Source organism: Panthera tigris, chromosome D1 (assembly GCF_018350195.1).
Source record: "Panthera tigris isolate Pti1 chromosome D1, P.tigris_Pti1_mat1.1, whole genome shotgun sequence".
Classification (NCBI taxonomy): Eukaryota; Metazoa; Chordata; class Mammalia; order Carnivora; family Felidae; genus Panthera; species Panthera tigris.
The window spans coordinates 160,999-188,918 of NC_056669.1; the positions used below are offsets into that span (position 1 = coordinate 160,999).

The 27,920-nt window shown below is 45.7% G+C and overlaps 2 long non-coding RNA genes across 8 annotated transcripts in view; both read right to left on the reverse strand.

The window, feature by feature from the left end:
* The window catches only part of LOC107180464, a 65,381-nt gene extending 45,619 nt beyond the window's left edge, over nt 1–19,762 (reverse strand). For 6 of the 7 annotated variants that reach the window (XR_006208232.1, XR_006208233.1, XR_006208230.1 and 3 more), the window contains exons 1-3: nt 19,532–19,762; nt 15,381–15,470; nt 2,241–2,397 (exon numbers count right to left, since the gene is read on the reverse strand). This is a non-coding gene — a long non-coding RNA (uncharacterized LOC107180464). The remainder of the gene's footprint in view (nt 1–2,240; nt 2,398–15,380; nt 15,471–19,531) is intronic. The other variant, XR_006208235.1, reaches the window with a different exon arrangement.
* A 3,599-nt stretch (nt 19,763–23,361) lies between these two features.
* LOC102948597 lies at nt 23,362–26,497 on the reverse strand. Its single transcript, XR_444080.3, has 4 exons — nt 26,205–26,497; nt 24,815–24,838; nt 23,790–23,813; nt 23,362–23,375 (listed from the first exon to the last, which is right to left on the reverse strand). It is a non-coding gene; the product is annotated as an uncharacterized LOC102948597 (long non-coding RNA).
* Between the last annotated feature and the right edge of the window lie 1,423 nt (nt 26,498–27,920).

The following is a 27,920-nucleotide window of genomic DNA, read 5'->3' on the forward strand; positions in this document are numbered from 1 at the left end:
AACATGAAAGACTACCTTAAAAATTGCTAGAATTGATATATGAATTCGACAAGTCACAATATACAGAAATCAAGCTACATAGATGTATTGCATTTTTGTACACGAATCATGAATTAACACAGAGAGAAAGTAAGGGATCAATCCCACTGAAAGGTTCACAAATACCACAAGATACCAGGAATATACCTAACCAAAAAGGTGAAAGACCTGTACTCTCAAGGCTATGAAACACTGATGAAAGAAATGGAAGAGAACACAAAGAAATGGAAATACATTTCATGTTCATGGATGGCAAGAACAAAATATTGTTACAATGTCTACACTCCTCAAAACAATCTACACATGTAATGAAATCCCTATCACACTAACAAAAACATTTGTCACAGACCTGGAACAAATAATCTCAAAATGTATGGAATGACAAAAGTCCCCAAACTGCCAAAAAAAACTTGAAGAAGAAAAGCAAAGCTGGAGACATCACAATTCCAGGCGTTAGGTTATATTACAAAGCAGTACTGATCAAAACAGTATGGTACTGGCAAAACAACAACAACAACAACAACAACAACAACAACAACAAAACACAGAGGCATAGATGAATAGAATGGAAACCCAGAAATGAACGGACACCTATATGGTCAATTAATTCTCAACAAAGCAGGAAAGAATATCCAATGGAAAAAAAGATAGTCTTGGGACACATGGGTGGCTCAGTCACGAAAGCGTGTGATTGCGAATTCAGTTCACGCCATGATCCAGGGCAGTGCAGAGCATGCATGGGATTCTCTCTCTCCATTTCTCTCTGCCCCTGTTTTTCATGCTCTCTCTCTCTCAAAATAAATACATAAACTTAAAGTCTCGTCAACATATGGTTTTGGAAAAACTGGACAGCAACCTGCAAAACAAAACAAAACAAAACAACAGACAACTTTCTTAAAACATACACAAAAATAAATCCAACATGGATAAAGACCTATGTGTGAAACCTGAAACCATAAAAATCCCAGAGGATAATTTACACAGGCAGTATCTTATTTGACATTGCCTGTACAAATGTCTTTGTAGATATATCTCCTGAGGTAAGGGAAACACAAGCAAAAATAATGGGACATCGTAAAAATAAAAAGCTTCCATCACCAAGGAAATAATCAACAAAACTAAAACACCTACAGAATGATACTTGCAAAGACATCTGATAAAAGGTTAGTGTCCAAAATATATAAAGTTATACAGCACACAAAAAATGAGAAATCTGATTAAAAATGGGTAGAAGACACGAATAGACATTTTCCCAAGGAAGACATACACGTAGCCAAGAGACACATGAAAAGATGCTCAACAATACTGATCTTCGGGGAAATTAAATTCAAAAGTACAATGAGATAACACATCACATCTGTCAGAATGACTAAAATCAATGAATGATGAAACAGCAGTTGTTGCCAAGGATATGGGGAAAGAGGAAACCTCTTACACTGTGGCGAGGAATGCAAACTGATGCAGCCACTCTGGAAAACATCATGGAGATTTGTAAAAACAACAACAACAAAACCTGGAAATAGAACTACCTTACGATCCAGCAATTTCACTACGAGGTATTTACACAAAGAATACAAAAATAATTCTTCAAAGGGATACATGCACCCTGATGTTTACAGAAGCATTTTCTACAACAGCCATATTATGGAAACTGCCCAAGCATCCATCAATGATGAATAAATTGAGATGTAGTATATGGAATGTAATTTTATTTAGCCGTAAAAGCATGAAATCTTGTCATTTGCCATGAGGTGGATAGAGGGAGAGAATGTTATGCTGGGTGAAATAAGCCTGTCAGAGAAAGACATATACCCGATGATTTCACGAACCCATGGCAATAAAACAAAACAAAGCCGGGGGGGGGGGGGGAGGAGACAGTGACAAACAGACTCTTAACTAGGAAACAAACTGAGGAGTTCCACAGCGAGGTGGGGGAATGGGTGAAACAGCTGCTGGGGATTAAGAAGTGCACCTGGGATGAGCACCGGGCGACGTGTGGAATTGTTGCTCTATATTGTACACCTGAAACTAATATTACACTGTATCTTTACTCACTGTAATTTAAATTAGAAGATAACATAAGGCTAATGACAGGTACAAACCAAGTTTTCTGTAGTTTTCAATCACTTCACTAGGTTGGAAAAATAACCATGAAATTTTTAAAAAAGCATGTATGATGTGGGGACAGTTTGTGCCCTTACCTCGGTCTCTGGTTCCAGCAGGACTTGGAACATGGGTCCCAGCTCATTCTTCTAGAAGGTCCTGAGATGAGCATTTCATGTATCCACGTCCTAATTGAATGCAGCTCCCGTGCTTCTGAATTTCTGTTAGGGTTTCTTCCCGGAAACAAACCTGAATCTGGAACAAACCATCGACTGCATCTATGAGGTGATGTCATGAGACCCCGCAATCCACGAGTCCTTTAGTAAAATACGTCTTGTTCAAAAACTGTCCTGGAAGGGGTGGAATGAAACACGGGAACAGCCCAGAAAATGCAAAGGCCTGTGCAGCTCAGCAACCAGCTTGCCCAGTGAAGCCACCTGGCGCCCCCTCCTCAGCACTCAGTACAACAAGACAGCCTCTCTCTGGCGACTCAGGAGATGCCAAGTTGCTGCAAAGCTCCCAAGATCTCCCCTGGGGCTGGTGGCAGAACCTGCTGCAAATGCAGCTCTGCTGTCTGTACTGAGGCGCCAGCAGAGGCCTGAGTCCTCTGAGAGCAATAGAAGCCCTTCCTGCTCTGAGGTGCCCTGGGTCAGAAAAGCAGATGGTGTGCCCTCTGCTGGCTATCACTGCCCAGCAGAGGAACCCGCCCCTCCGGGTCTGTGGTGCTCGAGCTCTCTCTGCTGACCACCATGGGAATTTCTTCAATGTTGAAGGCCCTGGTTGCTCAGCTGAGAGACCAAAGGTGCTCTGAGCAACTAAGCCTGTTCTCCACATGGGGAAGGGTTGTAGTGACAGGGCCTGGAACACAAAGAAATCTTTTCTTCTCCTTTCTTGTGAACGAAGAATGAAACAGAATTTATTAACGTAATGACATCATTTTTAATGTTTTAAGCAATGTTCACAGAAAAATAGACTGCCAATTTACACATGCTGAACAAGAAGTAATTTTATTTACCACCAAAATAATTAGGTTAGATAAAGAATGGACACCTTGAGAGAAAGAGATACCGGCTTTCAGCTATGGAATGAATAAGTCCTAGGGATACAAGGGACAGCCAATGTAATGGTGTCAATCCTGTCATAATACTGTTGCATGCTTTCACATGATAGCTACACTTGTGGTTAAGTACAACATAATGTATAGACATATGGAATGGAATGACGACAATGTATGCCTAAAACTAACACAACAAATGTGTGAACAATATTTCAATTAAAAATAGACATGCTTTACACTATCTTCAATTTCTCCTACTTTGCCAATAAACTATCATTCCTGGGGCGCTTGGGTGGCTTAGTCGGTTAAGCGTCCGACTTTGACTCAAGTCATGATTTTGCATCCATGAGTTTGAGCCCCACGTCAGGCTCTGTCCTGAGAGCTCAGAGCCTCGAGCCTGCCTCAGATTCAGTGTCTCCCACTCTCTCCCCCCTCCCCAGCTTGGGTTCTCTCAAAAAAAGAAACATTAAAAATGAAAAATCATTCCTCATTTAGAATCTGTGAATTCCCATTTATACCAGATTCTCTAACATCACCTTCTTGATGTTGAAAGCTTATCTGAAAAGTCACTAATAATATCTTTGATGACACATATGTGACAAGGTCAGAATGCAACTTACAGGGAGCTACACATCTGTTGTGAATTTACAGTATGTATCATTGGCTAATATTTCCAATGAAATGTGCTTTAGGGATACGGATGGATGAAATAACGTCCATCAGTCATATAGGTAAATATCCTATAGGACCACTATGCCTTCAATTACTAATTGCCATCTCTTCAGAATTAAAAGAAAGCTGGGACAAGAAAATGTCTTTGAATTTGATGTAAGAGAAGACTATGGTGTTTTAAAGGGTCCACCTACCTTCTGGAATCCTCAGATTTGTTGTGGACAGGAGGATAGCAACCTATGATATGGATGCACACCTCTAGTCCCAGAGGGAGGATATGGACCTTATTGTCAAATATTTTTCTATCAATATTACTAGTCCACCTCTGCCAGGTCCAGACTGCCAGACCTGGGGGCAACACAATGCCTGATGGCTGAGTCCAGAGCTTGAGGAAGGCCAGCTGGTGGGGGGAGGGGGGAAATCCAACAGGGCCTGGGGCATTGAGGGAGATGGCCCTGGGACACCTCCCCACAGGGCAGGCTCTGGGGTGTACCTGCCAAAGAGCAGCACAATCTCCCTCAAGACATCTCTCCATGACAGAACGTGAGGCTGAGCCTCACAATTCCCGAAGAAATGAGGGATACCCATCTTTTCAATTCCAATGGCCTCTGCAGAACTTGGACCCAGGGATGTTGGAGTCTTGGGGTCATGGAACTCTGATGCCCATGATACAAGCCCTTTCTGCCCCAGCACTCAGAGCCACTTCATACATCCCCTCTCCCCTGGCCCCTCTAACCCTGTCCACCTACCTGGACCAGGTCTCTACTTTCCACCTTGTACTTCCTCTTTGTCTCTGTTTCTCTCTTACCACATCTCTCTGTTTCTTCCTTTCACTCTCTAGGGAGTGGTGTAACATACAGTGCCAAGCTTTGTTCTTATACATGTGAATATCCAATTTTCCCAGCACCAGTTATTCAAGAGACTACTCTTCTCCACTGTGTATTATTGACTCCCTTGTCAAATACAAGGTGACTGTGCATGCCTGGGTTTAGTTTGGGCTCTCAATTTCTGTTCCATTGTCTTGTGTGTGTGCTTATGCCAGTAACATAACTGATTTCTTTGTGTTAGAATGAAGCTTGAAATCAAGAAATGTGATGCCTCCTGTTTTGTTCTTTCTTGCGTTGGCTACTTGGGGTCTTTGTGTGATTCCAAATACATTTTAGGATATGATTTTCTAATTGCATAAAAATTGCATCGGAGTCTTGATAGAGATTGCACTGAATCTCTAGATGGCTTTGGGTAATATGGACATTGTATCTATATTAATTCCTCCGAAAGTTGGACATGGGATGGCTTTTCACTGACTTGTGTGTTCTCCTCTTTCTTTCACCCAAATTGAATTTCCTCCATTCCTGCACACAGGTTTTATAGTTTTCTGTAGAGAGATTTTCATTTCCTTGGCTAACTGTATTGCTATAATTTTTATTGTTTTTGATGCTATTGTAAATGGGATTGTTTTCTTTACTTCTTCTTAGATAATTGGGTTAGTGTATAGGAATGATACAGAATTTGATATGGTGACTTTCTATTTTGGAACTTCACTGCATTTCTTGATTAGATATTAACAGGTTCTGTTACATTAAACTTTTTATTTCAGTCCTTTACCTTATTTAAAAAAAAAACATGTTATTTGGGAATAGCTGACACACTATGTTACATTAGTTTCAGATGAACAACATAGTGATTGGAAAAATGTATACATTCTGCTACGCTAACATAGGTGTAGCTATCATCTGTCACCATGCATCACTACTCCAGTACCATTCTCTATGTTCCCTATGCTATATCTTCTATCTGTGATTCATACATTGCATAACCAGAAGCCTGCATCACCCAATCCCCTTCACATATATATGGCATCCTTGCCTTGTGCCTGATTTTAGTGGAAAATCTTTCACAATTTCACTATTGAATATGATATTAGCTGTGGGCTTCACATACATGGCCTTTCTTATGGTGAGATATGCTCCTTCTACACTGAATTTTAAAGAGTTTCTTAGCACAAATGGATACCAAAATTTCTTGGGACTTCTTTTGTGTGTCTATTGACATCGTCACATGAGTTTTCTTTTTATTTTTTAAAATTTATTTATTTAGTTTAGTTTAAATGTATTTATGTCTTTCTTTAGTATTTATTTTTTCAAGTTTTTATTTATATTCCAGTTGGTTAGCTTACTGTGTAATGTTAGTTTCAAATATAGAATGTAGTCATCCATCACTTACATACAACACCCAGTGATCCTCACTACTAGTGCCCTCCTTAGCCCATCACCCATTTAACCCATCCCCCTGCCCACCTCCCTTATAGTAACCCTCTGTTTGCTATTTATAGTTAAGAATATTGTTTCTGGTTGATTTTCTTTCATTCAATTATGTGAGGGGTCACACTGATTGATTTGCATTTCTGAAACATCCTTCCTTTGCAGGGAAAAAACCCTTCATCACGGTCAATGATCCTTTTAATGTGATGCTGAATTTGGTTTGCCTGTACATTATTGGGAATTATTCATCTACATTCATCACGGGGATACTGGCCTATAGATTTCTGTTCAGGTAGTATCCTTCTCTGGCTTCCCACCAGGGTAATTCCAGTGTCAGGAAATGAGTTTGGTGGTGTTCATTCCTTTTGAATCAGTGAGACGGCTGCTGTTAGTTCTTCTACAAACGTTTGGTCAAATTCACCAGTGAATCCACCTGGTCCTGGGCTTTTATTCCCTGGGAGAACTTCAATTACTGATTCAACTTACTTACATTGGTTATCTTCTTGTATTGATACAGTCTTCCTTTAATGGGTCTGTGCAAACTTTCTATTTCTTCCTGGTACAGTCTTAGTAGGTTGTGTGTTTCTAAGAACCTATCCATTTCTTCTAGGCAGGCGGTTTGCTGGCATCTAATTTGGCCATAGTCATCTCTTTGTCTCCTTTATGTTTCTTTGGTATAAGGCGTAATGTCTTATCTTTTATTTATAATTCTTTTGAATTGGGTCCTCTCTCTGTCTTACCATAGTCTATGTATAGTCTTGACAATTTTGTTTCACTCTTCTGAAAACCCCTGTTGGTCTTCTTCATATTTTCTATTGACTTCATGGTCTCAGTTTCATTGGTTTGCACTCTCATATGGATTACTTTCTCCCTTTTGAGAACATTGGACATAGATTGTTGTTTTTTTTTTCTAGTTCTTTGAAGTTAAAGGTAGGTTGTTCATTTGAGTCCCAAATCTATCCTCCACGCATGCAAATCCAGTGGATCATCAGAGAACCTTCAATAGGTCTTTTCTGTCCTATTTCTCATTTTCAGAACTCTGAGGAATTAGGATCAGAAAATTTATTTGAAGACACAATAGATGAAAACTTCCCTAATGCGGAGAAGGAGACAGATCCAGAAGCAGGAGGCACAAAGAACCCCCAATATATTCAAAAGAAGCAGACCCACACCAAGTCATATAGTAATTAAAACCCAAAATGTCATGATCAAGAAAAATTTTCACAGCAGAAAAACAAATGATGACATTTACCTACAAGGGAAACCCCATAAGGTTATCACTGGATGTTTTTCAGAAGAAACTTTGAAACTGTAAGTGACCAGAATGGTATGGTAAAGGTGCTGAATGGAAAACATCTGCAGCCAAAGAGAGTCTATCCACAACACTATCATTCAAATGGGAGGAGAGATCAAGAGGTTCCCAAATAAATACTCAGCGAGCTCAACACCAACAAACCACCCCTGCAAGAAATGTTAAAGGGGACTCTTTAAGTGGAAAAGAAACACCGAAAGTGACCATATTAAAGTGCAAAATGCAAAAGCAATACAAATGTGTATATCTGTAAAACATCAGTCAAGGTATTCGGGATATGAAAGGTTTTGAAAGAAGAACAACTACATAGCTATAACACGGGGAGGAGAGGAGTAAAGAACCGGTTCAAACTTAAGCAACTATCAACTTAATATAGACTTCTATATGCAGAAGTGGTTAGGTACAAACCTCATAATAACCACCGAACAAACACCACTAATACATATACAGAGTATAAAGATAAGCAATTTCAACTGTGAAATTGTGATGAAACCCAGCAAACCAAAAAAAGAGAAAGAGAAGAAAGGATCAGAAAAATTCAGAAACAACCAACATCAAGTGATAATAGGACAAGTACATGTCTATTACTTTGAATGGTATCAGAATAAGTGCTCAAATCAAAGGCAACGGGTGCCAGATAGGGACAAGTGGATTACTCAATCGCTTGAAATTTCGAATCTTGATTTCAGCTTAGTTATGATCCTAGGATCATGGGATTGAGCCCCAATTGAGCTCTGCACTGAGCGTGGAACTTGGTGAGGATTCATTCTCATTCTCATTCTCTCTCTCCCTCTTTCTCTCTTTGTCTCTCTCTTCCCCCATTCCCCCCACCCCGCCCTCCCATGCCTGTGCTCTCTCTCTTCATAATAAAAAGCACTGGATGATAGAATGAATACAATATAGGACCCATCTATTTCCACCTACAAAAGACTAGTTAAAAAACAAAAGTGTCAAAAGAAAACTGCAGTAGCCATACCTATATCATAAAAAAATAGATTTAAAAAGAAAACTGTAACAAGAGACAAAGAAGACACTATACTAATAAAAAGTACCATCCAGCAAAAAGATAGAACAATTGTAAACATATAAGCGTTCAACCTGAGAGCATCCAAATACACAAAACAGTCAAAACCTAAAGAACTGATAGTCATACAATCATAGTGGGGCACTATAACACCCAAATGACATCAATAGAGAGATCATTCCATCAGAAAATCAACAAGTAGTGACTTTGAATGATAGAGTAGACCAGATGGACTTAAACCTTATATTTTAGACATTCCAGCCTAAAACAGCACAATACACATTCTTTTCATGTGCACATGGAATATTCCCACACTCGATAAAATATTACATCATAAAACAAGCCAAAACAAAATCAAACAGATCGACGTCATACCATGTGTCTTTTCAGACCACAATGCTATGAAAGTAGAAGACTACAACAAGAAAAAAAATCTTGAAAAGGTGCAAAAAAATGGAGGTTAAATAACATGCTACTAAACAATCAATACCTAAACCAAGAAATCAAAGACAAAATCCAAAATGACATGGAAACAAATGAAAATGAAAACACAGCAATCCAAATTTCTGTAAAGCAAGAAAACTGGTTCTACCAGGGAAGTTTATAGCAATACAGGTCTGCCTCAAGAAAAAGAACACCCTGAAGTAAACTCCATGAACTTATAACTATAAAAGCCAGACAGAGGACAACAAACACAACTCACAAACAGCAGAATGAAGAAAATAATTCAAATCAGAGGAGAAATAAATGATATCAAGATTAAAAGTATGCAACCCAAGGAAAAAAATGGATACGGCAATAAGTGAAATCCTACCACACTGAGAGAGGGCAGGGTGATGGCATGAAACACTCCACAACCAAGCTGGAATGGGGCGAGGCAAAACAACCTCCAGTGCAGGGAGACAGGGGCGATAAAATGAACGCAATCTCTCACAGATGGAGGGCGGTGTCCTAAATGAACAACCTCCCGCTCCAGGTGGGAGTGCAAATAAGACCTACTTCTTGTTGAAGCCCTAACCCTAACACTAACCCAAATCCCAAGAAGTCCTAAACCTAACAGCTAACCCTAACCATAGCCCTAATACTAAACCCTGCCCCTATCCCTAGCTCTAAACCCAACCCTAACCCTACAGAACCGTAAAAGTAAACATATCCCGTACTAACCCTAACCCTCTTACCCTAATCGTAAAACTCTAATCCTAAAACCCTAACCCTATTGGTCTAACTCTACCTGCTAACCCAAAAATTGTAAACCCAAAAACTAACACTAACCCTAACCATAAAATTCTAACACTAACCCTAACGCTAACCCCTAATCCAATCCCCTAACCCATAACCCAAACCAAAGTCCTAGACCTAGACCTCACCTTACTCCTAAACCTAACGCAAACCCTAACACTAACGCTAACACCTAACCCTAACTCTACCATCAACCATAACCCTAACTCTCAAACCCAAACCATAACCCTAAACCTAAGCCTAACCCAAGTCCAAAGCTAATGCCTAAACCTAACTCTAACTCCAAACCCTAACACTTAACCATAATCCAAAACACTAACCATAACCCTAAACCCAACCTTAATGCCTTAATTCTAGCCCCTAACACTAACACCTAACACCAACCCTAACCGTAACCCTAACCCCTAACACCAAACCCAATCCCAAACCCTAACCCAACACACATGACACACAAGAATGGTGTCACCTCGGCACTGGTGAAGTCCCTGGACAGAACATTAACCCTAGTTAAGGATATCTCTGAATGGGGACCCAATTCCTATCTCTGAGAACACCACAAACAATGGGCCCAAAGCGGTGCAGGATTACTTGGCATGGGACATGGAACATCATCATGACATTTCCAATGCCCGCATGATGCTGCACAAGGGGGATAATGAGACCCAACTGAAGATGGCACACACAGCTGGCCCTGGATCACAAAGATTAAGCCTGAACAGACCGCTCCAATGAGGCCTACACTCAATCCTCTGGGAAGACCACTACCCTGCAACGTTTCAGTGCTTGGAGCTTCCTGGGACCTAACCCTAACCTTAACTGTGAAACTCACATACCGCTCAAACTAAGCCTCATCCCAACTCAAACCTAACCCTGCACATGACCCGCACCCGCGCATGGACCCTCATTCAGCCTTCCAGGGTGATCATGGCAATGATGTCGCTTCGGCCCTGGCAACGTCCCTGGACCGAAAGTTAACCTTGGCTAAAGCTTTCTCCTAATGGGGACCCAATTCCTAAGTCTGAGCACATGATGGACATGGGCTTCAGAGCGGAGGAGGATTACTCAGCATGGAACCTGGAATAACACAAGGTCATTTCCAAAGACCAGAAGGAGCTCCACAGGGGACTTCCTGAGGTCTAAGCAAGGAGTAGCCCTGGCACCCAAAACTCAGCCTGACTGGGACCCTCCTTAGACCCCTCTACTCAGCCCTGCGGGGGGACAACTGACCTACTGGGGGTATAGTGCCACGAGCCCCCTGTGACCAAGCCCTAATCTTAACGGTGACCCACAGTATATACGTGAACCTAAACCTCACCTCATCTTTAACACTCACCCTAAACCTGACTCGCACCATGCATGTGCCCACACATCATTGACACAGGCAGATCACAGGACTGGTGTCACTTAGCCCTAGAGATTTCCCTGGCCCAAAGCCTAAACGGAACTAAGGCTATCTCCACATGCGGACCGAATACCACAGTTGTATGGCATTGGGAGCCAGAGACTGATGCTGGTTTGCTCCCTCCCTGTGTCCTAAACTCAGCTCTTCGCAGAGACAACTTCACCACTGTGGGTTCGGCGCCTGGAGCCTCCTGGGACCTAACCCTAACCCTAACCCTACCCCTAACTGGAACCCTCCACCGAAACCTACACCAGCATCGAACCCTAACCCTACACTTGATCTGCACCGTCGCATGGGCCCTCACTTCAGCCCTCGAGGGAGATCACGAGACCAGAGTTGCTTCGGCCCTGGTGACGTCCCTGGACCGAACCCTAACCCTAGCTAAGGCTCTCTCCTGATGGGGACCCAATACCAAAGTCTGAAAACACCACGTGCCTGGGGTCCAGAAGCGGTGCGGGGTTACTCGGCATGGGACCAGAAAGCTCACTGTGTCATTTCCCAGTTCCAGCTGCAGCTGCCCGAGAGGTCCCGAAGGCCTCCCAGACCAGTGGCCCATAGAGTTGTGTGGCCTTGGAAGCCAGAGACTGATCCTGACTGGCACCCTCCCTTGTGTCCTCAACTCAGCCCTTCGGGGAGACCACTGCACCCCTGTGGGTTTGGCGCCTGGAGCCCCCTGGGACCTAACCCTATCCCTAACCGGAACCCTCCACCAAAACCTAAGCCGGCTTTGATCCCTAACCCTACACTTTAGCCACACCATCACATGGGCCCTCACTTCAGCCCTCGAGGGAGATCATGAGACTGCAGTCGATTCGGCCCTGGCGACGTCTGTTACCGACCCTAACCCTAGCAAAGGCTCTCTCCCCATGGTGCCCAAACCAAAGTCTGACAACACCACGCGCCTATAGTGCAGAATCATTGCGGGGTCACTCAGCATGGAACCTGGGAGCTACCATGTCATTTCACGGCCCAGCTGCAGCTGTCCGAGAGGCTTCCTGAGGCCTCCCCCACCAGGGGCCCATAGAGTTGTGTGGCCTTGGAAGCCAAACACTGATCCTGACCCGCACCCTCCCTTGGGCCCTCAACTTAGCCCTTCGAGGAGACTGCTGTACTGCTGTGGGTTCAGCTCCTGAAGCCTCCTGGACCTAACCCTAAATCTAACCCTACCCCTAACCGGAACCCTCCAGTGAAACTAAGCCAGCCTCGAACGGTACTCCTACACTTGAGTCGCACTCTCTCATGGGACCTCAGGTCAGCCCTGGAGGGAGATCATGAAACTGGAGTCCCTTTGGCCATGGCGAAGTCCCTGGACCGAACCTTAACCCTAGCTAAGGCTCTCTCCCCATGGGGCCCGAATACCAACGTCTGACAACACCACACACCTGGGGTCCAGAAGCGTTGCACAGTCACTCCGCATGGAACCTGGAAGTTCACCATGTCGTTTCCCAGGCCCGGCTGCATCCGCCCCAGAGAATTCCTGAGGCCTATCCGACCTGTGGCCCATAGAATTTTGTGGCCTTTGAAAGAAATTCTGATTCTGACCAGCACCCTCCTTTGTGCCCTCCACTCAGCCCTGCGGGGATACAACTGCAGTGCTCTGGCTTCAGCACTTGGAGCCTCCTGTGGCCTTACCCTAACCATAAATCTAACCACAATGGTCAATGGAAGCCTAACCCTTTCTCAGAGATTATCCTACACTCGAACTTCCCCGTTGCCTGGGCCCTCACTTCAACTCTTGAGGGATATAACGAGTCTGGATTTGCTTTCCCCCTGGGACGAGCCTGGACTGAACTTCAAACCTAGCTAATACTCTCTCCCCATGGGGATCCAATACCAGAATCTGACAACACCACATGCCTGGTCTCAGAGAGATGAAGGATCATTGGACTAGATCCTGGTACATTAGCATGTCGTTTCCAAGGCCTGGCTGCAGCTGCCCGAGAGGTTTCCTGATGCCTACCTGACTAGTGGCCCATACAGTTGACTGGTCTTGGAAACCACAGACTAATGTTGACCAGCACCCTCCATTTTGCCTTCAACTCAGGACTTTGGGGAGATAACTGCACCGCTGTGGTTTTAGCCCCTTGAGCCTCATGGGCTAACCCTAACTCTAACTCTAACCTAACCCTAACTCTAAGCTTATTCCTCAACCGATCCCTATTGTATAAACGAAGGTCATGAGACTCGAGTTGCTTCAGCCTTGGTGAAGTGCCTGGATCGAATACTTAGCAATGTTAATGCTCTCTCCCAATCGGGACCCAATTCCAATGTCTGACAACAGCACGTACATGGGTTCGAGTATCAGTACAGAAATACTCGGCATGGAATGTGGAATATCACCATGTCATTTCCAAAGTGCACCTGCAGCTGCACAAGAGGATACCTGAGGGGTATTCCAAAGTGTACCTGCAGGGATACGAGAGGATCCCTGAAGGGTTGACCATACTTTGGTCTTGGAACCCACGCCTAATCCTAACTCGCACCCTCCCTGTGTACACTCAGCCCTTCGGGCAGACAATTGCTCTCCTGTGGGGTCAGGGCCTGGAGTCTCCTCAGACATAACCCTAACCCTAACCTTAACTCTCACCATAACCCTCAACCTACACCTAACCCTATCTGTCACAGTAACTCTACAGCAGACCCGCATATGCCCTCACTTCAGCCCTCCATGTAATTCACGACACAAAATGGATGAAAGACACTCAAAATGGATGAAAGACCTAAATGTAACATAGGAAGCCATAAAAACCCTCGAAGAGAAAGCTGGCAGAAACCTCTTTGATGTTTGCTTCCACAACTTCTTAGTCAACAAGTCTCCGGAGGCAAGGGAAACAAAAGCAAAAATGAACTATTAGGACCTCATTAAAATAAAACCCTTCTGAACAGAGGAGGAAACAATCAGCATAACTAAAAGGCAACCAACAGAAAGGGAGAAAATATTTGCAAACGACATATGAGATAAAGGATTAGTACTCAAAATCTATAAAGAACATATCGAACTCAACACCCAAAAAACAAGTAATCCAGTGAAGAAATGGGCAAAGACATGAGCAAACACTTCTCCAAGGATGACATCCAGATGGCCAAATGAGACATGAAAAAATGCTCAACATCACTCATCATCAGGGAAATACAAATCAAAACCACAATGAGATAACACCTCACCCCTATTAGAATGACTAACATTAACAACTCAGGCAACAACAGATGTTGGCAGGGAAGTGATGAAAGAGGAACTCTTGCACTGCTGGCGGGAATGCAAAATGGTGAAGCCACTCTGGAAAACAGTAGGTAGGTTCCTCACAAAACGAAAAAGAGGACTACCCTAACCCAGCAGTAGCACTACTAGGTATTGATCCAAGAGATACAGATATGCCATTTCGAAGAAACAAGTGAACCCCAAAGGTTATAGCAGCACTACCAACAACAGCTAAAGTATGGAAAAATCCCAAATGTCCATTGATGGATGAATGGATAAAAAGATGTGGTATATATATGTATGTATATATACATACACAATGGAGTATTACTTAGCAACCCAAAGGAATAATTGTACAACTCGCATGAATGCAAATATACTTTTTAAAACAAAGCTCATTCTGAAATAGACAATCTATGCAGAAAACTCCTAAGTTCTATTTCCAACAACCAGCTGCACCCAAAGAAAGAACAATACTCTCTTAAGTATAAATAACTGACTTTCAAAGTCTACGACGGTTTTTCACCAATACAGCTCAGTCATGTTACCAAGAACACATGGTAAACTCTTACAACAGAGGCAATGACCTTTTCCTCTATATTGAAGGAAAAAATAACAGCTATTATCTTGACATTATGAATTCATTGTATAATTGAGAACTGTTACAAAGGAAACAAACTCAGTATTCTTGCTGGCTAAATTTTTCAAAGGGACGAATACATTTATATAATCATTAAGGATAACAGAAATTGCAGCAGTAAAAAATAAAAGGATGTGACATTGAAATTCAACCCATGGGTATAATTACTCAGATACTAAACTTAATCCCATTTCCTGGAATGTGACAGCAGCTTTACATGTACCGTTGCTTATAATATACCAGGCTGAAGTATGGCTTTTCCCCGTTCATCTTGGGGACAGTTTGGTAGATGAAAGAAAGTGGGCTTTGGAGCCCATGAGAACAAAGTTATCCAAAGGACAGCACTTACTAGTACTGTGATCTCAGAAACATGACCTACTCTCTCTTGAGCTTCAGATTGTGGATTTTCAAAATGAGAATAATCATACTTACCTCACCTGGAGGCTATGATGTCCATGCTAAGGATGTAATTCCAGTGCCAGCCAGGAATTTGGAGTATAGAGGTAGAGGGAAGATGCAAGCCTATACAAATAAATAAACGGAGTTATAACTTGGGCTAAGGGCAAACTGGGATTAGCACTGTGTGAGCAAATAATGGGGAAAAGGGCATGGAGAAAAAAAAACATGTAGGTACTGACTAGGTACAACAGACAGAAATCTGTTATGGAATGCATTTGCCCCCTAAGTCCATACATTGACGTCCTAACTACCCATGGGACTGTACTTGGATACCAGATCTTGAAAGGTAAAGTGAAGTTCCAATGAGCTCAATTGTGGGGAGGGACTCTAATCATAACTGGTGTCGTATAGGAAGAGAGTAGGCACCTACACACACAGAAGGAAGACCACGTGAAGACAGTAGAGGAGGTCGTCCACCAGTCATGGACACAGGACACCCACCCTGGCCACACCTTGATCTAAAGTGTGAGAAAGTTGGAGGCACCTGAGTCGCTCAATCTGTTAAGCGTCCGACTTTGGCCCAGGTCATGATCTCGCAGTTCATGAGTTCAAGCCCCACGTTGGGCTATGTGATGACAGCTCAGAGCCTGGAGCCTGTTTCAGATTCTGTGCCTCTCTCTCTCTCTCTGAACCTCCCCAATTCATGAACTGTCTCTCTCTGTTTCAAAAATAAACGTTAAAAAAATAAAGTGTGAGAAAATAAATAAATCAATGTCTGTTGCTTAAGCCACCAGGCTGTGGTACTTTGTGATGGTGGACCCAGCAAAGTAATATGAAATCCCAATATTTACTTGCTCAGTAAATGATGTTTGAGCCTTTGAAGGAGTTAGACACTGTTCTAGGGCCCTAAGGAAAGAGCCCTAAACAAGCTAGTTTGGTCTTTGAACCCCATGGAGCCGATTTTCTGGCAGGGACTGCAGTAGGCGACATCCAGCAAGCAAGAAAGAAAAACAGATGGTGCCAAGGGCCAGGAAGAAAAAGAAAGCTGGGAAGGGATATCAAGTGTTCAGGTCGGAGAAGGAGCAGTTTTTGGTTTTAGATAGACAGCTAGCAGAGACTCCACTGAGCAGGTGATGGCAGAGCAAAGATATGACGGAAATGATGGAGTATGTCATGTTGGCATGTGGGAGAACATTCCGGACAGAGAGAGGAAAAGTGAGTGCAAAGACCTGAAGCAGGAATATGTGCCTGATGTGCTCAGGGAGCAGGGAGGGGGCAGGTGTGGCTGCAGCCTAGTAAACAAGGGGAGGGGAATAGGAGAGGCCTTCAGGCAGGTAGCAGAATCTGGGGAAGGTAGCACCTTTGTGGTATACATTGGAGTCAGTAGTCTGGAGACATGAAGAGCTGGGGGCAGGGAATAATGACTTGGAGGCCCCAGCTGCTGGTAGATAGAAGCCTGAGGCTGGCTGCCATCACACCAGAGTAAGGGTGAACTGAAAGCAGATGGGGGGGGGGGGGTTGGGAAGAAGATGAGTACCAACCAACACAGACACTGGTGAGCAGTGGCCCGGATGGTGGGAGGAGGAAGGAAGTAATTTTTAAAGAAAGGGAGTAATCAAGTGAGTCTGTAAAATGGTGCCATGTCATCCACATACTGGGGGGTTGAGACTTCACTGTGACCTTCAGCGATGTGTGTCATTAATTAAAGAGATGAGAACTAGGGACGAGTGGGAGAGGAAGCCCATTCAGACTCAGCTGACAGAGACAAGGGAAGGTCTGCAGGCACCGGCACGTGCAATGCTAGGCATAGGAAGACCAAAGAGGTGGTGCTGGATAGGAAGTGATAGCTTCCCGTGGGCTGGGAGAAACAGCTGCAGGTGCACTGGATGGCCAGGTCCTGAGAAAACCTGCGGTGTGCAGGAGAGAGGGAAGTGGTATGGGAAGTGTGTTAGCAAGAGATGGATTCCTCCCTTAGGAATACATCCCAACTGTGTCAACGGGACACCGGCCAGAGCCGTGGGGATAGATGTAGCCAAGTGGGTGGCTGTGGTTGTTGGGAATGTGTGTGATTAGGAAACACGATAAAGATGCCCTACGTTCTCTCTGCCTGTAGAATGGGATCATGGCCAGCATTTCAATACTGATGCACACGAGAAACAGAGCATCAAGCCCTCCATAGGGACTCCCAAGTTAATCTCTTACAGCAGACATTCCCACCTCCTTTCTGCACCCATCACCTTTGTGATGCCTGGCAATCCCTGATCTGCTAACCATTTTTATGATTTTGTCACATCGAGAAGATTATACAAGTTGAATCGAAAAGCATGTGATCTTTTTAGGATTTGCTTTTCCACTCTGGGCATAATTCTCCAGAGATTCGGTCCTGCTGCAGTGTCTGTCAGCAGTGTGTGCACTGGCACTGCTCACAGGTGAGCACCCACCACAGGGGGATAGTATGGTTTGGCTGTCTCCCTATGGAAGGACACGTCGTACTAGGCTGTGCAATGGCACTCAAAGAAAACAAGTCCTAATAGCTGGAATCTAACTCCCATCGATGGGATCTAGTTAAGGATCTTGAGTCCTGGGTTGCCTACGTGAGCCCTAGATGGAATGACAAGCATCCTTAGAGAGGCAAAGGGAGACTTGACAAAAGAGGAGGCACTGTGTCCATGGAGACAGACTGGGGTAATGTGGTCACAAGCCAAGGGAGTTTGGTGGCCACCGGGAGCTACTAGATGGAAGGAGTTCACGGTCCCCTGGAGCTCTGGAGTCTCCACTGGGAGTACAGCCCTGCTGACACCTTAGTCTCAGTAAAGGGATTTCGGGCTCCTGGCCTCCAGAACTCTGAGAGAACATGATTTTGTTCTCATAAGCCATCAATAGCAGGTGTGCTGTGAGAGGCTGGACCCCGGTGCCAGGCTGAGATCGGGTTGAGCAATGGCTCCCTGTTGACTCAGCCAACCCGGTGGTTCCCCCTCCCATTCCCCCACTTGCAAAGGCATACGAAAGCCTTGTCAAGGCTGAGAAAGCTAATTCCTGAAGCCTGTGGTCTGTGGGTGTTGGCAGTAATGTTACCCCCCTTTTCCACCCGGGTCAAATGGAAACAAACATGGGAACTGTGTTTTGCTAGTAATCTATCAACAGGACCTGGCCGTGACCCATTTAGAAAGTTCACAATGTACACGAAACTAAATGTTTTGGCTGGCAGCGATCATGTGAAACCTGTTTATTCTTAGAATGGCCTGACCCATAAGAGTCTTGATATAAAAGATTGTGTACAGCAACAATAAAGCCGTCACTTGGGCCATCAGCCCAGGGGACCCTCGTGTTCCCAAACTGGCTTCTCTTCTTTTCTTTCTTGCATTCCCCTACCCTCAGGACCCTGATCTCGGTGTTTGTAGTGCAGGTCGCAACAGTGTGCACACAACAGGCCCCCATTCCCATCTCCCTTGGACTTTGGAGTCTTCCTTCCCTGAGAAAGTCAGGGAAGTTCTGGCATTTCAACCTAGTTGACTGCAGGCAGCCATTGAGTCATTATTATGAACATTCCCAGTTCTCCAGGCAACACTTTAAATTACATTTCCTGCAGGAAGAACCGTGTATCCATGTCTGGTCTATCTTATGTCACCCTCTTTGGTGTAATACTCTTTGAACCCACTCCCATACTCGTCCCCCATCTACTACCAGTGCTAAATGGTAATATCCTGAAACTCCCCTGCATGGACACCTGAACATGCGTGGACCTGATCCCACACTTCCGTTTGGAGTACACTGGAATCCCTCTATTTTCCAGGAAGTAAACACAGATGGTAGACGTGGAGCGTGAAGATCACTGCTCTTGGTCATGACAGTATTGTCGTAGGTGAAGCCATTGAAACCTTTTCTCTAGGGGTCCTGGGGTGGGATAGGACTATTTTCCTCAGACAGGGGAGTTGCTTCTCTTGGCAACAAACACAAGACACTCACCTCATGAAGTCATACATTTTCTGGTGTTTTTCCCTTGCTTTCAACCTCTCCAATTTCCTGCGTATATCCCAGACACCCAAAACTGACCACAGACAGGCTCTGTAACTGCCCCCCATGGTCACAGTGACAACTCCACCCGTGATCCTCCAGCGTGCTCTCCTCCATCACTCCACACCAGCACTAGTGGTAATGTGAGCAAATGTGAAATCACCTCTTACCACCAATGTCCAGTATCCACTCTGCCATCAAGGAAGCTACTTGTATGTCTTCTACTGGAAGAGCAGTCCAGTCCCAGAGTCCCAGTTCCAACCGGTTTCCTGTGGCCACTCATGGTACAAATTACCACTGGTGCAGGACTGCGACAGAGGCAGAGAGCACACCCAAAAGCAGTGAGTGAAGAGCAGCGCAAAGGTAAGGGAACCTCCAGGAGATGGTGGAGAGGTCAAAGCAGCCATGCTAAGCAAAGACAAGATGTTTCCACCAGGAATAAACTGCAAAGAAAAGTGGTTCCTGATCCTGTAATATTTATCTGGAGAGGAGAGCCTTGTGGGGAGGTGTAATGCAGAGGAACACGACTACAGAAGCTCCCCATTATCCATGGGGATATGTCCGGAGACCCCAGGTGGGTCCCGGAAACCATGACAGTACAAACACTATAGTGGCCATGAAGGGGTGCTGGCGGCACACCCCTACATAGACCATGAAGGGGCACAGGTGGCTTGCCCCTACATGGCCCAGGAAGAGACACAGGTGTGACATATCTACGTGGCCAATGAGGGGGCACAGAAGGGCTGCAAGCATCAGACCCCTGTATTGCCGATGTAGGGGTATCAAGGCTGTCCTTGAAGGTCAAAATATATGATTCACACACTGTAGGCGGCTGTTAGCGATATGGCCATGGGCATTCATAGTAGAGCTCAGGCACTGGTATATGATCTTAAGATCTGAGTATCAAAAATAGACAACCAACTCCTAAGTTAACACTGGGTGTATTTCACAATAGAAACAATAATGCTAGTGTGTGCCACAAGAAATATTTGTACTTGCCTAAGCTCTATCAGGGCGGATAACCATGGATAGTTAACCATAAGATAAAAATAACCTAACTGTAAAGTCAATATCAAACCAATTGTTGACGCAACACAGATAGGCCATCAAGGAAAGATGAAAAGAAGTAAAAGGAACTCAGTGAACACAAACCCCACCAGTTTACCAGTAAAATCACCTCTAGCATTTGTAGTTTTAGAGGCCCTGCCTGCCCAGGGACATTTGTGAAATGGCCATGGTATCCTGACCGTGCAAAGGTAGCATAATCACTTGTTCCCTAAATAGTGACTCATATGAATGGCCACACAAGGGTTTTACTGTCTCTTCCAATCGGTGAAATGGACCTTCCTGTGAAGAGGTGGGAATAGGGCAAGAAGACACATAGACTGATGGATCTGCTTTCAAATGTTTTTAGCTTCATTTTTTTTTTGAGAGAGAGATAGAGAAGAGAGATAGAGAGGGAGAGGGAAAGACAGATACAGAACACACGTGGGGAAGGGGCAGACAGAGGGTGAGACACAGTATTTGAAGCAGGCTCCATGGTCAGAGTCATTAGCACAGAGGTGAAGCCAGGGTTTGAACTCACAAACTGTGAGACCATGACCTGAACCAAAGTGGGACACTTAATCCACTGAATGCCTGAGGCAGTGCAAAATACGTGTGACCTAAGAGGAACATCAACGCTACATCGCCGATGAAGGGATGCAGAAGGGACACATGCATGATCCCCTCCCATGCTGAGGTGGGAGAGAGCACATGAGTGACACCCCTCCATTCCAGAGACAATGGCACAATGGTAACCCCCCACCCTTGATGTGGGAGGGTGCATGTTTCAACCCCTGCCTGTCCAAAGGAGGGGGAGCGCTAATGCTTGAAAACCTTCCATACCAAGGGTGGAGGAAGGATGACCTAAGACTTACCATCCCCTTATGTCAGTGCCAACCCTAACCCTTACCTTAAGACATGAATGTTTCTTCAGCTGCGAAAGTGAAAGAACCATTCGTGAATCATCACATTTAATAGTGACATCACTACTCTCTCCCTGAAAGATGGCAGTGTGCATGAGTGACCATCTCATACACCAACCAGGGACAAGGCAGAATCCTGAACCACCTCTGGCGTTAAGTGGGGTGGGGCGCATATTTGAACGCCCTCCATCGTTGAGGAGGATTCTGTGCATGTGTGAACACCCTTCCCGCCCAGGTGAATTGGACCAAGCGTGAATGCTCTCCCTTGCTGAGGGAGGGTTGTTGCCTGTACAAACGGTCTACCTCACAGAGTGGGGGTTGTGGGCATGCCCGAACCCCCTTCGGACGGGGTGGGGGCTTTGCATATGCACGAACACCATTCTGGCGAGGGGAGTGGGGAGCATATGTCAACGGCCTCCCTGGCCGCAGAGTTGCATGGCACATGCATGAAAGCACCCCTCCCTCATAGAGAGGGGCTTGTTTGTATGCGTGAACACCCTGCCATGTCAAGGGGGCGTGGTGCATATGAGAGCCTTCTCCCCCTGGAGAGGGCTGAGCGCATGCATGAACAACATTCCACAATGAGAGGGTTTGTGCACATGTGTGAATACCCTTCTGTCCCTAGGTGTGGCAGTGCCCGTGCGTGAAGCCTCCCACAATAAGTGTGGGGCGCATATGTCAACACCCTGCTGTGCCAAAGTGGGGTTGGGCTTATGGGTGAACATGCTCCCATGCCAAAGGGGGACACGCTAATGCTTGGAAATCCATGGGCAGGGGAAGGAAGCTTGATCAAACCCTAACCCTACCACTGATGGTAATGTTAACCCTAAACATAACCTTAAGAGATACGTGTTTCTTCAGCTTTGAAAGTGAAAAGAACCATTCATAAAACATTACATTCAATAGTGACATCAGTACTTCCTCCCTGAGGGGTGGCGCTGTGCATGGGTGGCCGACTCACATGCTGACAGGGAGCCAGACGGAAGCCTGAAGCACCTCCTGTGCTAAGTGGGGCAGGGCGCATGCGCCAACGACCTCCCTGGCTGACGTGGTGGTTCTGCGCATGTCTGAACACCCTTCCTTGCTCAAGGGAAGGGGGGCACATGTGCAAATGCCTTCCCTCATTAAGGGGGGGGCTGTGCGCATGCGTGAACACCTGCCAGTAGGGGGAGCTGTGCGCATGCCTGTAGAGCCTACAGCAGTAGCGCTAAAGGAGCATGCATGAATGCCCTCCCTAGCTGATAGGGGTTGTGCTAATGTGGAAATGCCCTACATCTTTGAGCGGGAGTTTTGTGCATGTGTGAACACACTTCCGCCTTAGGGACAGCTGTGCACATGTGTGAACAGCCCCCCATGGTATGGGGTGTGGCCCACGTGCGAATGGCATTCCTCCCCTAGCCGGTGTTGTTTACAAACGTGAACACACTTCTTCCACGACAGGGGCTGGGCACATCTATGAACACCCTCCAGTGCTGAGGGGGCGAGGTGCATAGGTCAACACCCTCCGTGCCAAAGTGTGTATGGGGCGAATGCTTGAACCATTCCCTTGCTGAGGGATGCATGGCGCATGCGTGAACACCCTCCCTCATTGAGGGGTTGTTGTGCCCATGCATGAAAACACCCTCCCGGGCACAGGGGGGCGGAGCAGATGCGTGAATATTCTCCCATGAGAATGTGGGACTTGATGTATCAAGTCACATAGGTCAACACCTTCTCATGCCAAAGGGGGGATGGTGCACATGGGTGAATGCCCTTACGCCAGGAGGGGGGGCCTTACACACATGAGAACAAATTCCCGTGCTAGTGGGGCAGGGTGCATGTGCAAACGCCCTCCGTTGCAAAGGGGGGTTGTGCATGAGAACATCCTTCTACCCCGAGGGAGGGCTGTGCACATCCGTGAACAGCCTCACGTGCCGATTGGGGCAGGGAACATGAGTGAAACACCTCTCGTGCAGAGAGGGGGAGCAAGAATGACCTAACCCTTACCCTAAACCCTAAATGTAATGCTAACCCTAACCCTTACCTTAAGTGATGCGTGCTTCTTCAGCTGTGAAAGTGAAAAGAATCATTGATGAAATGTCACACTTAATGGTGACAACACTACTCCCTCTCTGAGGGGTGGCACTGTTCCTGGGTGACACCCTCCCTCGCCAAGGGGTGAGGAGCATGTGTGAACTACCTCCTATGTGGAGGGACACAGGGCACATGTGTCAACACCCTCCCTCACCTTGGGGGGGTTTGTGCAAATGTGCGAATGCATGAACGCACTACCAAGTGGAAGGGGATGGGGCACATGTGTGAACACCCTACCACGCTGAAAGGGGCAGGGCACATGCATGAATATTCTCCCGCACTGAGGGGCAGTGCTATTGCGTGAATATACTCTGGTGACGAGGGGGTGTGGAAGCATGACCTAACCCTTACCCTAACCATTAATGGTAATGCTAACCTGAACCCTTACCTTAAGAGTTGTCTGCTACTTCAGCTGTGAAAGGGAAAAGAACCATTCATGAAACGTCACATTTAATAGTGGCATCACTATTCGCTCATTGATGGGTGGCCCTCTGCATGGGTGACCTCCTCCCACACCAAGGTGGGGCTGTGCACATGTGTAAAAACCCTCCCATGCTGAGGTGGGCAAGACACATGCATGAACCATCTCCCATGCATAGTTGAGGTGTTCCCATGAGTGAACACCCTCCCACACCGAGAGGTGGTGGTGCACATGTATGAACAATCTGTCCTGAAGTGGGGACCTACGCATGTATGAAAGCCGTCCCCAGCAGAAGTGGAGTGGAGCATATGCTTCAATATTTTACCACTCTCAGGGGGTGGGGTGAAAGGGTGAACACTCTCCTTTGCTCAGGATAGCAGGGTAATGCGTGAAACATTCCCATGCTGAGAGGGGAGAGCAAGCATGACCTAACCCTTACCTTAACCCCTAACTGTAATGCTAACCCTACCCCTGACCTTAAGAGAATTATGCTTCTTCAGCTGTGAAAGTGAAAACAGCCGTCCATGAAAAATGAGATTTAATAGTGACGTCACTACTCCCTTACTGAGTAGTGGTGCTGTGCACAAGTGTCCCTCTCCAGCACCTAAGGGGGGCAGGGCACATGCGTGAACCCCCTCCCGCACCTGGAGGCATGTGCGTGCACATACCTGAACACCCTCCCAAGCCAAAGGGGACTGTGCGCATGCATGAACACCCTCCTCAGCCAAAGAGGGCAGGGCGCAGGGGCAAATGCCCTCCCTCGGCTAGGGTTGTGGTGCCCATGCGTGAACACCCTCGCACACTAGAGGGGTGCAGGCTCATACATCAACACGCTCCCCCGCTGAAGGGGGCTGGGTCCTATTGATGAACACTCTCTCAAGATGTGAGTGGGCGTGGAGCATGTGTGAACTCCCTCCCACTCCTAGGGAGGGTGCAGGCATGGCCTATCCCTTACCCGAACCATGAACGGCAATCCTAACCATAACCCTTACCTTAAGAAATGCCTGCTTCTTCAGCTGTGAAAGTGAAAAGAGCCATTCATAAAAAAACACATTAAATAGTGGCATCACTACTCCTTTGTGGAGGGGAGGCAGGGTGCATGCCTGAACACCCTTTGGCACCAAGGGTGGCGGGGGTCAGGTGTGACCTTCCTCCCTTGCCAAACGGGGGGTGCAAGCATGACCTAACCCTTACCCTATCCCTCAGGGTAATCCAAACCCTAATCCTCATCATAAGAGATGCTGCTACTTCAGCCATGAAAGTGAAAAGACCCATTCATGAAATATCATATTTAATAGTGTCATCACTACTCCCTCGCCACGGGGGGGCCGGCACATGGATGACACCCTCCCATGCTGAGGGGTGGCAGTGTGCATGAGTGCCTCCCTCCCACACCTAACGGGGGGTGTAAGTGTGACCTAACCTTTATCCTAACCCCTAACTCTAACTCTAATCCTAACCCTAACCCTAACTGTAACATAAGACTGCTTCTTCAGCTCTGACAGTGATGAAAACTATTCAGGAAATGTTAGATTTAGTGGTGGCATCACTACTCCCTTGCCGATGGGGGAGTGCTAACATGACACCCATCCATCGCCGATGAGGGGTTCGAGCATTACACCCCTGCATCGCCAAGTACGTGTATCAGGCTGTCCTAGAAGGGCGAAAGATAGGATTCACGTCCTGTAGGCGGTTGTTAGGGCTGTGACGATGAGCATTCATAGTAGGGCTCAGGCACTGGTATATGATCTTAAGATCTGAATACGAAAAAAAGCAACCAACCCCTAAGTTATGACCTGGTTAATTTCACAATAGAAGCAATAATGCTAGTATGTGCAACAAGAAGTATTTGTCCTTGCAGAAGCGTCTATCAGAGCAGATAACCATGGAATTACCCATAAGATAAAAATAACCTAACTGTAAAGTCAATATCAAACGAATTGTTGACCCAACACAGATAGGCAGTCAAAGAAAAATGAAAAGAAATAAAAGGAACTCAGTGAACACAAACCCTGCCTGTTTACCAATAAAATCACCTCTAGCATTTGTAGTTTTAGAGGCCCTGCCTGCCCAGGGACATTTGTGAAATGGCCGTGCAAAGGTAACAAAATCACTTGTTCCCTAAATAGTGACTCATATGAATGGCCACACGATGGTTGTACTGTCTCTTCCAATCAGTGAAATGGAACTTCCTATGAAGAGACGGGAATAAGACAAGACCCTATGGAGCTTGAATTCACTGGCCTACAGAGACAACATCAATACAACAAATAGGGACAACACATCTCCCCTTGGGCCAACATTTGGGGTTGGGGTAACTTCAGGGAATATTCCTTCTGAGGGATTTAGATGTACACTTACCAGTCAAAAGTACAAACTCACTTATTGATCCAAAATACATGACCAACACCTTAGGTTTGATACATGTACCCTGTTGGAGTTTCCTTTTGGGGGTAGGTGGTTGTTGTCTCCACATTCGGTGCAGGGTTATGAAACAGTGGTGGTGGGTGTTTTCTCCTCTTCCATAAAGAGTTCCAAGGGGACCATTTGTGGGAGCCAAGCAGTAGCTGGTCTGCTCCTGAATCCCTCTCTGCTTTGGGTTCCCTGTTGGGCATCGTAGCAGCGGCCTAGTGGAAACATGAGAGAAGATGTCAGAAGACACTCAGGTAACCAAAGATGTGAAGGAAGAACCTCCTGAAATACCATCAGAAGACTATGGGACAGTGACACCATCCACAGTTACAGTCCAGCATCCAGGAGCATGTGGGATGCACTAGAGGAATGCAGTGTTACAGTGGATGAGAGGTGTCCGGCTCATAGAAGAAATGTTGCGCACCCCTGATGCTGGTTGGGGAAATGTCGTATATGTCATCAGCTACGCCAAAGACAACAAAAGAATAATGGACGAGGCAGACACCCTGCTTCTTCAGGAATGAAACTGAAAAGAGCCATCCAGAAAATATCGGATTGAAAATGCTTTTAGGTACATTAATTTTTGAAAGAGACAAAGAACACAGGTGGGGCATAGGCAGAGAAGGAGAGAGACAGATGGTATCTGAAGCAGGCTCCAGATTCAGAACCATCAGCACAGAAGCCACCCAGGGCTCAAAACCAGACCGAGAGACCATGACCCAAGACGAAGTGGGACACTTAACGCAAAGAGACACCCAGGTGCCAAAGAAAACATCTGAATCAAAAGGAATATCACTGCTACATCACGGATAAAGGGGAGGAGATGGGACACATTCGTGAAGCCCTCCCACAACAAGGGGGATTGCGACCATGACCTAAACCTTACACTGACACCTAATATTAATGCTACCATAAACCTTATCTTATGAAACGCCTGCTTTTTCAGCTGTGAAAGTGAAAAGAGATATTCAAGATTTAATACTGGCATCAGTAATCCCAATCTAAAGAGTGGTGAGGCTCATGGGCGATACCACCTTACGCAGAGGGTGTGGTGGGTCGCATGTGTGAACACAACCCATGCACCAAAAAAGAAATGGGCGATATGTGAAATCCTAACATACCAAGAGAGGGCGCGGTTATGGTGTGAAACACTCCAGAGCAAAGCTGGAATGGGGCGAGGTGAGAACAACCTGCAGTGCAGAGAGACTGGGGTGATAGAATGAACACAATCCCTCGAAGATAGAGGGTGGTGTCCACGCATGAACACCTTCCCGCTCAAAGTGGGGGTGCAAGCATGACCTACGCCTTGCCCAACTCCTAACCCTATCACTAGACAAAATCCCACCCAGAAACCTAAAACCTGACCATAACCATAACCCTAATGCTAAATCCTGCCACTACCCTTCCCCTAACCCTACACCTAACTCTAACTAACCATTAACTTAAACATAACCTAAACTAACCCTAACCTTAAACTTAACCCTTTAACACTAACCCTCTAACACTAACCCTCTAACTCTAACCATAAAACCCTAACCTTAATGCTCTAACTCTACCCACTAACCATAAAACTATAAACCTAAGGCCCTCTCCCCATGGGGATCCATATCGAAAGACTGACAACAGCATGCACATGGGGACCAGAAACAGTTCACGAACACTCGGCATGGAACGTAGACATCACCA